The sequence below is a fragment of the Nyctereutes procyonoides genome, unplaced genomic scaffold (assembly GCF_905146905.1).
Source record: "Nyctereutes procyonoides isolate TBG_1078 unplaced genomic scaffold, NYPRO_anot_genome, whole genome shotgun sequence".
Taxonomy (NCBI): Eukaryota; Metazoa; Chordata; class Mammalia; order Carnivora; family Canidae; genus Nyctereutes; species Nyctereutes procyonoides.
Genome location: NW_026575020.1, coordinates 10,480,762 through 10,496,720, shown reverse-complemented (window position 1 = coordinate 10,496,720; position 15,959 = coordinate 10,480,762).

Here is a 15,959-nt window from a genome sequence, read left to right as displayed (position 1 = left end):
CAAGTATATGATAAATACTCACTATGCGTCAGATATCATGCTATCAAGCTTGCAATATAAATGTAAATAAAACATGAATTTTACTCTTGATGAACTATTTCTAATGAAGGTGACATCCTTCAAAAATAATTATAATAACAGGCTGTTATGACAAGATTGAAGTACACATATAAGGAAATAGGAATGTAGAGGGATACCAATCTCAGTGGGAGAGTTGAGAGAAGTTCTTCAGAGAAAACCAAAACAGAGGCTTCCAATATGAAGTTAAGTTACCCAAAGAAAAAGGAAGATGTCATTCCAGAAAGAAGGTAGTGCATGAGCCCAGAAATAGCATGGTGTGTATGGGGGAAGTAGGAGAAGGTGAGTGTTACTATAACGCAAACTGCAAGAAGGCAGTGATAAGAATGAAGCTGACACAGAAAATAGAGAAGCAGATCTGAAAAGTTTCATATGATATGCAAAATTCAATGGACAGTTTAAGGAGCATTGCGTCAGGTTGATGGGACATGGGAATGTCCTGGCTGGTATGGGAAAGACGGTTGTAAGAAGGGAGAGAACTGTGTTTATTGCCTCCCTGTGTAAGGCTTCAAGTTGGTGGCTTCCTCTTTTTCTTTTTTTTTTTTTTTCCCTCTTCCTGGCAGAAAGAAACCTTTCACAAAAAAGCTCCATTCTACCAATTTCTAAGCCTGCCTCCATCTTAAACTTTTTTTTTTAAGTTTCTATAACTTCTTTGGAGAAAATACAAAACAAAACAAAAACTACAGTCCTCGTTTGCCCAAACACTGCCTCCCATCCTTCATCTCACGTCTTTCTTCCAACTCCCACTTCCCACTCTGTTTCCATAACACATTTTCCAAAACTGGCACCCTCTCTAAAATTAGGTTTTCCTATGCTCAGTTTCAGCCAAGAACATCTAATACGGATCTCTAAGTCAAATTCAAATTTGGGCCTTTTTAGAAATAAACCTTTTATTCTTTATTTCATTCATGATTTTGGAATTGTTAAATAATAACCAACAACTTACATTTGGTGAACCCCATTTAAAAATAATCTTTAAAGGGTTCTAATCTCTAGCTTATTTAATGGCATGACCAGAAGGAGCCTCACTATGGCCCCTGGGGATTTCAGTATCAGCTGGATGGTGGCTTGGAGGCCCCAATTTCAGCTTGAAAAGGCGACTCTAATTCTCAACTTTGCATTGCCTTGTCTCCAAGCTTCTAGATTCTGATGATCCCAATCTCTTCTCTTTATTTTCCCCAACATGGGTAAGGTGGATACTTGGGGAAGGTATAATTGCCTCTTGCAGTTACTATTTATATTATAATTATGTTTCCTTTTCACTTTTTCAATTTCCCAATCTCTTGTATTAAATCAATACCCAGTGTAGTTCCTGTTTTCCTTTCTGGACTCTGACAGATGCACTGGGTAATTAATTTTACCCCTAAGGATTTTTCTTACTCAATTGTCCTTGACAGGGCCATATAATCTTCCAAACTTGAAATTTAGTAAAACAATCATACTCTGAATTCTTTCAAGCAGCAGGAGTGACTGCTCTACTAGCATGCCAACTCTTGATCAAATCATTTCCATCTTACTATGTGCAGGCAGTTGTTCTAATGCTTTATGTATGTTAATTCATTTAATGCTTGTAATATCTATCTGGTTGATACCATTGTTATCCTCATTCCAAACATGAGTAAACTGAAGCACAAACTAAATAACATGGTTTAGGTCACCTATCTAAACTAAGATCTGAATCTATTCAGATTGGCTTCCAAGTCCAAGGATTGGCAAATTTTTTTTCTGTAAGTGACTATGTTATAAATATTTTCTGCTTTGTGGGCCATACCATCTTTGTAGAAACTATTCAGCTCTGTTTTTAAAGCAGCCATAAACAAAATATATAAGGATAGACATGAATGGGCTCTAATAAAACTTTACCAAAACCTGTGGTAGGCTGGATTTGGTCCATAGATCATAGTTTGCTTATTTCTGGTGTAAACTAATATGCTCTATTGATCAACAGAAATTTCACAAAGGTCATTTGACATAGCTTTTTTATTATATCATCAGTCCATTAACTTAAGGTTATGTTCCCTCTGATGAATTTTTTCCCAATACTTTATGGTCTATGAATCCTTTTTCTCTGATTGCATAAATGTTTGGGGATATTCCAGATATACCTTGGGTGGTGCTACCCAGGTTCGCATTTAATAAATGCATATCTTTAGGAACACATTCAGACTGGATATTTCCTTAGGTAATTTATATATTAATGTGTAGTAAAGCTTTGTGGCAGCTGCACACAGAACTTATTGGCTATCTATAAATCTGTGACCATATGTATATATGTCCTACATTATATTTATTTTTACATGCCCAAAATTGTTTTAGTCCCAAACTGTTTGAGTCATAAGACATTTTACTGAGCAATCCATCATCCAAATTTTTAGTATGTCCTACATTGTCACCCTCAATAATAACAGAGTATCCCCAGAGGCCAAAGGGGACAGCTTTTAGTATTCTCTTTGTAAATAATGACAATTTTTTCTTTCCTCTATTCTATTCTTTCTTTTCCTCTATTCTATTCCTCAATCTTTTGTTCATTGAACTTTAGTAACTCTGCTCATTTTTTTTTGTTTCTGTATATATTTTTAACATTATATACTATGGCAGCAGCCAAACTGTTCTTATTTTTTTCCTAAAATAAATCCACTGCATGTTTAATCTTTAAAAACATGTATCTATAACTCCAGATAAGCTATTCCTCTCTGTCTACAGTTCTTGGTTATGTGAAAGAAGGGAAGTTGCAAGTGATGCAATTTAGGACAATCTGCTTTTATTCATTACTGCAAAATAGATGACAGTTGGGGATTTCATATTGTCAACTCTATTTCTGCATCCTAATCATGCCAAACATTTGGTCTTCAAAGAATGAAATAAAACCCATCACCAAGACTTTCCCTTCTGTATTACATAAGAATGTAAACATCTTTGGTAATAAATTTACTCTGACAGCTGCTAAAAAATTTATCAAGCTTGACAACACACTTTCAAAGCAAGAAAGAAAATAAGAGACTTTGGTTGATTATTTACCCAAAACATTTATCATTTCAGGAAGCAAAAAAAGAAAAAAGAAGTAAAATGAAAAATACATTTAAGTGTGTTTGTGAGAGGGTATTAAGATACTACTTCGTCACTTTGTGCTCTGTCTTGTAAGGTTTGTTTTAGTGGCAACCCATTTTTCAAGAGAAAAAGAATAAATGACTTGGAAAAGCAAAGGCTCAATTTGGAATGCAAAGTAAGTCTCTGCTAGTTCTCTTTAGGGAAAAATAAAAAATAAAAGTTTTCCCATGGAGACAGACAAAGCTGAAGAAACCCCTTTGGCAGTAATGTTTACAGTCAATCTGGCCAGGGTAGAGCTATCAGCAGAAGTGAAATTCTAAGCAGCTCTCCAGTGTTCCAAACAGATTAGCTCTCACAGTTACCTAGACAGATGTGAATCCAACCCACTTGTCGTCTTAATGCTTCCCTGTTGCTAATGATGTTCCAAAGGTATCAAGGAATGGAAATAAATAGCTGGCCTCGTAGCTGCCTGGAGCTGCCTTAAGTGCTGGGCCTGCTGGGTATCAATTGTTTGTTTGGTGGCTTTCAAGGTAGAGTGGCGTATTGATTTGTTTAAATGCTGCAGTGCATTAGTGCTTCTTGTCTCCTCCCAAGCCTTCAGCCTCATCTCATTCAGAAGAAGATAAACTTATTTTATTACAGGAAGAACATGTGCTATTCAGTGACTTGAAATATGATTGACTGCAGTGTATTGATTTTTACCAAACTATGTCTCAGCGACACTTTTGAACTGACACTGTGGAACCCCTCACTATTAGGGAAGGGGATGAACAGAAAGGATTTGGCAAGGGGAAAAAAAGTATTCAGACAGGCCTTTTGGTCAATTTCCTGATTTTCTCAGAAATAACCTTCCCAAATTAGCAGCCCTAGGAAGTTGCCACTTTCTCTCCTTTCTCCCTTTTTTTCCCTAGATCTTAATTCCCTTCCTTCCTCTTTCATTTCTTCCTTCTCTCCCTTCTCCTTTCCCACTTTTTCCTTAATATCTCCTCAGCTAATCTTGGACTCAACCCATCAGAACATATAATTTACACATGATGAAGTACTCCAGAATAACAAATGTGTAATACCTTGAGAGAACACCAAGAAACTTGAGGGACAGGTAAGAGTAATGAATGCAAGTTGTCATTCAACACCAGGATGTCATACATTTCAGCTGGGAAACTGCCTTCTGACCAAGTAAAAAAGAATTCATCTGTATCTTCCCTTTAAAGCAAGTATCTTTGGGAGAAACAAATGCTTTTGTCTCCCACATTTATTTCATCTCCTCCTCTTTGGTGTTCTTTTATAACTCCTTCCCACCTCTTCTTGAGCACAAATCTTTCGCTTTCTCAGATTTATTTTTATTTCTCTTAAAATAAAACAAAACAGGGCAGCCTGTGTGGCTCAACAGTTTAGCACAGCCTTTAGCCCAGCACCGGATCCTGGAGATCCGGGGGATCAAGTCCCACATCGGGCTCCCTGCGTGGAACCTGCTTCTCCCTCTGCCTGTGTCTCTGCCTCTCTCCCTCTGTCTCTCATGAATAAATAAATAAAAGTCTTTTAAAAAATAAATAAATAAAACAAAAAAAAAGGAAGACATTAGAAAATCAAATGCAGTGGGTACATAAGCTTCAAATCTAAAGTGTAAAAATATATGTTAATATGCTTTATATATTTATATTATTATAAAATATTTGTTTCATAAATATAGAAAAATTTAAAAAATTTATTTCTCAATTGAGTCCCCATTTTGTATGATAAGAATATAGTCTTGTCACTACTTGATATATATATATATATATATATATATATATATATATATATATATATATATAGTTCAGTGTGATGGTTTATCCAATGAATCAGATTTAAACTACCTAGTTTAAGATTTCTTTATTTTTCTGTTCCTCCTTGATACGCTCTGTCAGTTCCAAGAGGGCTTATGTTAAATTGTGGTATCAGAGAGACTACCTAATCTTTGGTTTCTGGAATTGACATCTGGTCTTCAATCTGCTTCTATTTCCACTGACATATGTAAATATGGCCAAAATTCCCCCCATGATGATGCCTGAACTGCCACAACTGCATCTGGTCTGTAGCTTACAAGGTTCTACACTGGCATCTATAGCTGGACCTCTTGTATGGAACATAGGATCCTTTAGGACTTTCAATTTCTTCCCCTAGCAAGCTTCCTTATCTCTCTAGGGGTATGAGAAAAGTCTGCTATTCTCCATCCACAAGACACAGAGAGTACTTAGGACCTTGAAAAGATTCATAATGTATCTGATGTCTCTCCTCATGGGGTACCATTCTGCACAAGGGTTCCATCCAGGCTTTGAAGCCAAAAACCATAAGAAGAAAAACTTTCTGGAGGATATTCTTCTACCTACTGCCTAGGCCCAGACCCAGGCTCATCCATGTCCCAAATGCTTTACATAATTCTCAAAATTATATTGAGGTTTGAAACTCAAAATCTCCTAGTTGACAACTTCTGTTTTTTTCATTAGAACAATTTTTCTCTTTCCTGATGTCTGATTAGATGGGGAGAGTGCTCCCTTGAAGTGACGGGAGAGCCATAACTAACTTCTCAAAGTTTTACCTTACAACTTCCTGCCCTTCCCATACTGAGGGCTGAGTTCACTCCCTGCAGCTCCCTTTTCTTGAAGGGAGATCAGGGTAGCACATATCTGTGTTTATCACAAGGGAATTGTTGGGAAACACAATGTAGCACAGAAAATACTTTAAACTGTAGTCTAAATCCCCATGGCTCAAAGGGAAGGCACTACAATAATTAAGGAATCAGGTGATTCTAATAAGAACATATGAACTTACAGCTTTACTTTAGAAAGAAATACAAAAATTTGTGCCTTTGATATAATTGAAGCAATTAGCTAAGTGCCTTCTTTTAAGAGTTTTGTTCGAATAAAAGGAAAAGAAATGAGAAGATATTTAAGGATTAGTCAGTTTCAGGGATCCCTAGGTGGCACAGCGGTTTGGCGCCTGCCTTTGGCCCAGGGCGCGATCCTGGAGACTCGAGATCGAATCCCATGTCGGGCTCCCGGTGCATGGAGCCTGTTTCTCCCTCTGCCTGTGTCTCTGCCTCTCTCTCTCTCTCTCATTCTGTGTGACTATCATAAATAAATAAAAATTAAAAAAAAATTAAAAAAAAGGATTAGTCAGTTTCAGATAAGTTCCTAATATTTGAAGGATTGTTTCTTATCCTTGGTCTTCATTCTCTTTCACTGTCATTCTGAATATGGTTCAGTAGAGTGTGTGTTCTCGTATGTGATCTGGACACCATCACCTACTGATTTGAACCAGGGAGACCTGAATTCAAAAACATCTTCTCCCTGACATTCTGACTTCATGGCATTGGATACTTTAACCTTTCACAATCCATATTCTCATTTCTAAAGTGAGCACGATTGTAGCTATCCTGTGGTCTTCTTATGAGGATCAAATGAGGTCCTATAAAGGCCCAAGAAGCAAGCTCAATACAAGCAGGTAGTAAAGTTCTGTGCTGTATCCAACTCTTCCCATTCTGGAGAGTTAAATTCAATTGTTTGCAGTAAGACTCTGAATCCAGCTGTTTTACTTTCCAGAAATAGGTGTGTACCATTCTGGATTGAATAGCCAATATTTATGGTAAAAAGAACTTAATTCACAAGCATCAAATAAGACCTAGCTCTGTGTGGATTCATTCTGCCTATCAGACCATAAAAGAGCAGACCATTGACTAATACTCCTGACTCCTTTACCAAACAATTCCAAACAAGAATTCTAATAGAGCCAATGCTTTCTGCATGCCCTAAATTAGGATGTGCTTGGTTAGGGATATGTCCAGGGTTTCTCATTGTGGTGAGGTTGAAAGAAGCAACATTACCTCAAGTGAGAGTAGTCAATGCAATATTACAACAAAAATTAAAATATACTTAGTTATAACTGTGTGTGTCACTATTCTATTTATACCCTTTATTTCTGGAGGAATGAGGAACTGGCTTCTTCTATTTCCTTTTGCTTTTTATTTTCCTTTAAATATGCTATAGATTTTAACTTATACAAGTTGTATAATAATTACCAATGCTTGTGGATTAAAGAGTCTCATATAGGGGTACCTGGGTGGCTTAGTCGACTGTTTAAGCATCTGCCTTCAGCTCAGGTCATGATCCCAGAGTCCCAGAATTGAGCCAGCTCAGGCTACATACCTAACAGGGAATCTGCTTCTTCCTCTCCCTCTGCTCCTCCCTCTGCTCCTTCTCTCTCTCTCTCTCTCAAATAAAATCTTAAAAAATAGTCTTATATAGTTTTTATCAAACATGCCATTTTGTATCTATAATTATCCAAATAGGATGCAAAAGAAGGATCTTTAAAGAGCTTTCTTCTGGTGGTTGTTGGGTTTTTTTTTTTTCCTCAAACTTTTCAGAATAAAGAATGACTAAGTTCCCATTAGAATTCTTCATTATTTTTTTTAAACTAGGTCCTGCCCTGTGGGCTGTCCCAAATCACAGCATATATGTTCTCCCCCTTCGGGTAATGAATATGAGGCTGATTGAGGGAAAGTCTCACAACTGATCTTTCATTGGAGTTGTAGGATTCACAAAGACAGGCTTGAGTCTTGGGGCAGTATGTAATAAAGACATTTATTTAGATTAATTGCCCTGGCAGTCTAAACAAGTAGAATCTGAAATTTAGAATGTTGTTAAAGCCTGGCTATCTTATTAGGTTCTTGTACATAGAACTCAGATTAATGACTAACACAGGTATACCAAGCAAGGTACAGTAGAGCAATAATAAATGGATAAAGGAGGCATTGTAATACCACACTGGCTGACTCAATTTATGGATCATTGATTAAAATTCTAGAAAAGAGTTTGTTTCCTTAAAGTAAAATTTCTACTCCATAAGGCTGATAGATATCACTGGACTTTGAATTAAAACGCTAAGAGAAAAAAAAATAACGCTAGGAGTTCAAATCCTGGTAAGACCTAATAGAATATTCTGAGAAAGCTTTCTGGAGCTTATTTTCTTCATTTAGTTTGTACTCTATCCCTTGGCACAGTATGTATTCAATATTTTTAAAATCTTCCTTACCACCATACAGGCCTGTACTGTGCTACATTCTCTGAGTAACCACCTTAAAGGAGTTAACGAGTAGATTTACAAAATAATACATTCACAAAATAACTTGATTTATAGGTAATTATAATTAAGCATTAATTGTTAGTAATTTCCAATACCCTATAATTTGTTGAAAAACAAATACTTAAAACAAAACCAAATTACAGTAAGCTGGGGAAAGGAATTTGGGAATGTTTCAGAGTGGAGATTACTCTGAACAGTGAATTTTGTAGTCAGTGTGGGTTTTGTTTGTTTGTTTGTAGTGGCTATGATGGGAAAAAAAAAAGGTTAACAGAACTTATCGTGTAACAGTAAAATTATAAGTAAGTGAGTAAACTCCACCTAGCAGGCTTTAAATTAGGGAAAAATAGTTGCACAAGGCTGACAGTATCAATTAGAAGAGAATGTGGAGTATGAAGGTAAAAAGTATATTCACTCTGCTTAATTATGAATGTGAGTCCCAAAGCTTTACTCTGAAGAGATGTAGTTGACACTAGATGGAGTATCTGCCCAGTCCAGGATCTCTGCTCTGAGAAGACTAGCCCCACTCATCCATCATTTCTGGGCCCCAGAAATCTATTTATACAATAAAACCTTGAGCACTCCTTCACCACTCCATTCTCCACATATTTTGCAAAACATTAGAAATAAATACCTTATCTGAAAAGGGCAGGAATAGATAGGTTGGTTGTCAGATCCCATCACCCTTCCAAGGAATTTGGAAATGAGAGTTGTGAATATTTTTATTAGTCTCTGTTGTGCAATTGAGACCATTGGAAGTCAAGTGCATAGAGTTGCTCTTTTGAGCCACATGCCTGTGCCACTCCCACTCCTGGGAGAGAAGCCAGAGTGGGGAGAGAGAGGTTGGGGAAGGGAGGGGGCAGAAAACGAAAGAGAAGGGAAGTAGTCTTTGGTTATTTTGTTATACCCTTGCACCCTTATATTACATCCTTTTCGCCTCCTATCTATCTTATTTAGAATAAGATTTTGCTATTTAGAACCAGAAAAGCTTTGCTTAAGATAGAGTGGTAGTATTGTGTAGACTGGACAGAAATAAGGATGGACAAGGAAAAGAATAACTGTAAGACATCTGGGAGAGAGGAAAGGAGGCAATCAGAAGTACCTTGGGATAGAAAGTAAGAGACCAATCCAAGAAATATATAGGAATGCTTGACAAGAATAAATGCATGATCATATATGAAACTGTGTAGGGTTAAGTAAAACAATCACAAATATGAATAAATAAAAAATATATACTAAGTACAATACCATAATGCTGAAGGATTAGAATATTAACAGATATATGGAATACAGGACTTTGGATAACTGATTTGAATTTGGAGGAATAATAATACATTTCATTGAAGTTTTCATTAAAATGTAAGCTCAGTGAGGATGAGGATTATGTCTACGTTATTTATTAGAGGTGCTAAGAAAAATGCCTAGTGCTTTGTATTTGCTCAGTAAACATTTTTTGAGTAATTAAAAGTGCATTTTGAATGATAGCAGGACATTCAGAGGAACATAATGAGCTGGAAAAGAGTTAACTTACTTCATCTTCATTTGCTATATAAGCATTACATTGGTGCTAGAAATCAATGAAATGTGGTAAACCCTAATAGAGAGGAACTTGCAGTCCAGAAAGGAAAGGAACAAAAGTGTAGACATGAGGATTATTGGCATAGGAATAGCCTATTCCTTGAGAGTGGGAAGTTCTGGCAAAAGGAGTTCTAGTTTAGATTTAGGGGAATTTTTGTTGAATAAAAACTATTAGATTATTCTCTACCAAGATTATTATAGTTTTGAAAAAAACTATGATGCAACTAGGAAAAGATCTAAAAAGGAACAGCCATCAACTGTACTGGTATTTTGTAATGTGACATCTAAAACATAGGTCTTTATGTTAGCAGCTTTCCTCTTCTTCAGGGTCCAGGCTCAATATTCATTCATCGGTATACAACATCTGCATCTATAGAGCTGACAATATTAAGCATCACTAGTAATATCTACGGGTCCCTCTCAGAAGTGTAGCTAGCTTTGTAAAAGATCCAAAATACCAACAGGAAGATAAATATGAGAGGAAAGAATGGTGCACCAGTTTCATTAAGGAAAAGTTATATTAAGGCAAGTAGAGGGACCTGTGCACAATGAGCTTCCAATAATTCATTTCAGGTTTTCTTATCCTGGCACTGGGTCTTGAGGTAGTTTCTGCTCATGATGAGTCCCTGCTCCTGTAAATTGTAACTCCCTTTTTATTCTATCAGCCTAACCAAAGATTTGTCTATTCTGGTCACATTTTTTTTTGTCAGATTTATATCTAAGTATTTAATTTTTATTACTATTATAAACTTTTTTTAACTTCAAATTCCAGGGGCACCCACGTGGCTCAGTGGTTGAGCATCTGCCTTTGGCTCAGGTTGTGATCCCGGGTCTTGGGATTGAGTCTTGCATCGGGCTCCCCACAGGAAGCCTGCTTCTCCCTCTGCCTAGGTCTCTGCCTCTCTCTCTCTCTCTCTCTCTCTCTCTCTGGGTCTCTCATGAATAAATAAGTAAAATCTTAAAAAAAAAAAAAAAGGCAAATGCAAAAGCCATAATGAGTAGACCCAGGCATCAATGGGAATCAATGCAGAACAGCAAGAATGAGGGGCAAAGTCAGAAATGAAGGGAGAGATTAAGTGAGGAGACTAATCATGAATACAGTCATGATTAAAGAAAAGTAGATTGAGAGCAGTCAGTCAGATCAGGGGTTTGAATGGTGAAGTCATACTCAGATTCAGCATAAAAGTGGTACCTACTTTATTGAGTAGATACTGTGTAATGGAGCTATGTATGGCTGAACAGGTAATGTATATCCATAAAAATCCACTAAGTCACTACAGATGAGTCTATACTGATGCATTTGATAATTCCTAGTAGAACGTATAATGTATGCAATATATATGCTGTAATATATAAATTCATGACAATTATATAATAGGGAACCTCTTTTTCTTTTTTTTAAAGATTTTACTTATTTATTCAGAGAGAGAGAGAGAGAGAGAGAGGCAGAGACAGAAGCAGGCTCCATGCAGGGAGCCTGACATGGGACTTAAACCCAGGTCTCCAAGAGACCATCCTGGGCTGCAGGTGGTGCTAAACCACTGCGCCACCGGGGCTGCCCAGGAACCTCTTTTTCTTTTTTTCTTTTCTTTCTTTCTTTCTTTCTTTCTTTCTTTCTTTCTTTCTTTCTTTTTTTTTGGAACCTCTTTTTCAAAGTCGAAATTAGCAGAGCTTACAAAAAAGACACACTTGAAGTTGTCTGGAACATCCAGAAGAAATTTCTCCTACAGTAGGAAGATTTTAACTGAAGTAAGCTCTTCTCTAAAGAATGGAAAAGTCTCTGTTCTGCTATTATTAAGAGAGAAAAAAAGTTTGTATGAGTGAGGGCCTAAGTTCATATCCATATCCAAGAAAGAAGCAAGAATGGATAGGAAGTCAGAAAACAATGGAGTAGGCATTTAAAACTTCATTAAAAAACAAAACAAAAACAAACAACAACAACAACAACAACAACAAAAAAAAAAAACCCAAGGCATGTGGGAAACAATCACTCTGTAGGCTTCTCAGCTAATTCACAGGAGATGCATGATAGAGCTGGCCAAAAAAGGCCAAAGCCCTGGGGAACTAGTATGGGCTCTTCTTTGCCACTGCCTGGAATTAAAAGCTATTGAAGAAATGGCTCCACCTTGGATGGAGTCCACACTGCTGCTGCTCCTCTTGCTGCTGATATCCCCAAGCTCCCTCAGGGCTTGCTCTTCTGTGACCATAAAGCTGAGCTGCTGGCAGGGTGCAGATTGCTTTCAATAGATGGGACCAGATGCGGTTTCTTTGCTGCCAGGGGCAGCAACTCAGGCAGTAGTTCCATTGAAAGAGGCTCCACCCTAAACTCTTCAGGGCTAAGCAAGTGATTAATGTGCCAGCTTAAGCTAAAGAAATTCCAAGCACTCTGCTCTAGAGAAGATTAAGTCAGTGGGAGACCCAAATAATGAGAGCCCTGAGGAACCATTCTAAAAATCAGAGGAAATTGAAAGAAAAACTTTAAATAACATCATTTTTAAAGGAAAAGAAAAAAGAGAGGTTTAATAAATTTATATGACCTCTTACTGAATTGTAAACATTAGAGGTGATAAGTAAATAGAAGAGGAAATGGTTCAAAGGAGAAAAAAAATAGATGGTGCTTACAACTCTGCAGTGTTTGCCAACCCAAATTACAGTGCAGACCAGACTGGCAAACTAGCTGAATTTCCTTGGGAATTCCCTAGGATGTGAAGGAAGGGGAAGCAAGGAGGAAGAAAACCTGAACTACAAGGTACGAGAAAGAAAGAGAGAAGAGGGAAGGCAGGAAGCAGGAAGGCAGGAAGGCAGGCAGGAAGGAATGAAGGAAGGAAGGAGGGAAGGAAGGATCTTTAAAAATGTTCTCTTCTAATCCCTGAGTTATAATAAGCAAACACTGCAAAAGAGTGCTTAAGGGAGGAATATATACTACAGATGCAGATGAAGAAGGGATGAAACTGTATATGAATATCTAAAGCTGATGAATTCTGAAGATTCTTACCCAATATCTAACTGGTCTCAAGTCTCTGGGGCTCTGGGAATAGAGGTAGCCTCTAAATCTCTGTGTTCTGTCTTGATCCATGTAGTCCCGGAGAAAGGGCAAAGGAAGAGTCTCTCCTCTATATTTAAACTAATTGAACTCTCCACACTCTCTTAGTCCAGTTTCTACTTCCTCTGGCAGGTGCACGAGAAGGGACAAATAACCATAAGGAAGATGACAGAATTGATTTCCATTTCTCTGTGCTCTTCCTTCCTTCCAAGCTCAGGATGCTCCTCATGGAACCTGATCAAATTTCTTAAAACTCTCCTTCTCTCTTTCTTCTCCCTCCTATCCCTGTCTATGGGCTTGGTTTAAGCAAAGTCTTAGATGACATGTAACTGAAAGCTGATTTGTGGATGGGAAAGTTTAGGCTACGTCCATGAACTAGCAACGTTCATCTAATTCACTTCAAGGTCATCACATCAGCCAACATTCTATCAGTGTCTGCAATTTCTACCTATTTTATAACTGTCATGGGAATCCAAAGATGACTCAAATACAGCCCTTAAGGCCGATGGAGTGGGAAGAGCCTGGGACTAGAATCAGGATAGTTGACCCCAATCTGCTGCTGTAGTTATACCTGTCTTCCCTCCATGTTCCCTTCTTTAAGACAGTACTCAGCAGCAGTCCAGGGTGACATGATGGGCCTAGCTGGACAGCTTCTATTCTGTGACACCAATTGACCCATTGATCACAAGTTCTGACCTCAAGGATAAGGTTGGGCTGAGATGATCAGATTTTACCTCCAAAATGTAAAGTTTGAATGTTAGCACTTAGAGTGCTGGGTTTAGGGCCAGAATCAATGCTATGGGCAGATTGGGAGCTAAGGGCAGGCTTAAGGTAAAAGGTACAGAGACTAAAATTGTTGCAGAGAAAGTCAGGGTATGGAGAAATGAATATAGCAAGTAAGTGGAAAAAAGCAAAGATATGAGATGACTACTGACAGAGAGTAAGATAGAGAGTAAGAGGGGGAGCAAGACACAGGGAGAGAAGCGACTACAAACAGACTGTCTTACTAGGCCCTGTTATATTTCTTGCAGAGTGTTCTGTGGCATTTTTCATATCCTTGTATTGACCCTGTTTTGACTTCAGTTTGTATATATTATTTTTTCCTTTGGAACAAAAAGAACATTAATTATAACAATTATTGATCAGTATGCAATATGAAAGGGGTCATCTTACCTTGCTCCTCAGAGCTATAACTTGCTTAAATATAGGATGGCAATATTAATGTCTTCTGGTGATGAACAGATGGAACTCTGATGTACCGGCTTTGCAAAAGGTCTCAGAAGCTGGATCTCTAGCTAGAGCATTAGTGATGGAGACTGTCAAGAATGCCTCTAGTAATCAGGAAGAGTGGGAGGATCAAGGGTCCTTGGGGAATACAAAGCATCAAAGGCCTTTCCTAGGAAGTCATAGGAGGGAAGGAAGAGAATCAGAAATGGTACTGAGCTTGACATGGTACATTATGGCTGGGGCGTAGTACTAGAGATGGAAAAAAATGTTGAAATTAGCTGACTGCTTTTTTGACCATATTCATGGACTTGAATTTCAAGTTGGTTTGGGGTTTATTCTCTTTTTAAGGGAAAGAGAGAAAGAGAGAAAGAGAGAAAGAGAGAAAAGAAAGAAAGAGAAGAAAGAAAGAAAGAAAGAAAGAAAGAAAGAAAGAAAGAAAGAAAGAAAGAAAAGAAAGAAAGAAATTAAATGATGGATGTGACTCCTGAATATATTATAATATAAAACAGAAGGTTGTATAGGCTACTGCTCTCCATTATATACATATAAAGTACACTATTAACACAAAGTTCTGGGAATCCCTGGGTGCTCAGTGGTTTAGCACCTGCCTTCGGCCCAGGGCGTGATCCTGGAGTCCTGGGATCAAGTCCCACGTCAGGCTACCTGCATGGGGACTGCTTCTCCCTCTGCCTGTGTCTCTGCCTCTCTCTCTCTCTCTCTTTCTCTGTGTGTGTGTGTGTCTCTCATGAATAAACAAATAAAATTTAAAAATAAAATAACACAAAGTTCCTCAATCTTTTACATTCATGTCACTCCAGTGTTTTACTTTCTTTAATTCTGCAGGGTTTTATTGTCTAAAATTTGCATTTAAAGAAAGGATTAGAGTTCTTCCAAATATAAATTTGCATTATACTCTTCAATATATATTTTTAATATTATCCTGGTAAATTAATATAAGAATCTGAGTTAACGTCTCCCTGCCTATCTTTTTCTCCACTTCAGAATCAGGACTTTTGAAATGCTACCCTCATGGGCAGTATACACTACCAAAAGCAAGATTTCCTCAAGCCATATTGTAGCACAGTGCCTGACCTGTAGTAAGAACTCAGTAAATATCTACAGAATAAACTAATCAATAATACTCCTTCTTTGTTTCCCAAGATTCACTCCAGACATTTTGGTTCTATATGGAAGAATGAGGAATAGAAGGAAGAATGAAGTGGGGTGGGAAGAAAGGAAAAAGCAATCTTTATTTTTCTCTCTAAAGAGAAAATTAAACATTCCAATCAAAAACCACACTGCTACTTGGGTAAAATTGTTTTATTCCTATATCTTTACACTCCACCATCTTATGATGGGTAACCCTGGGTATATCACTTTGATTTTATCCGTAAAAAAAATGATTCATTTATTTATTTGAGAGAGAAAGAAAGAGACAGAGAAAGAAAGAAAGAGAAAAGAGAAAGAGAAAGAGAAAGAGGAGAAAGAGAGAGAGAGAGAAAGAGAAGAGAAAGAGAAAGAGAAAGAGAAAGAGAAAGAGAAAGAGAAAGAGAAAGAGAAAGAGAGGGGAGGGGAAGGGCTAGAGGGAGAGAATCTTTCAAGCTGACTCCCTGCTGAGCAATCCTGCTGATTGTGGGACTTGGTCCTACAATCCATGAGAGCATGACCTGAGCCGAAACCAAGTCAGATGCTTAACCAACTGAGCCATTCAGATGCCGCTTTTTTTAACCTTTTGATATTTGATGTCACTGGTCCTAATGAAAAACATACTATCATTACTTAATTTAAATTAAAGGGGGAAAAAATGGAAGTTAGAAGACATGCTAAAAGTTTGATTTTAGTAAAATGATACATAGTCACAGCAGAT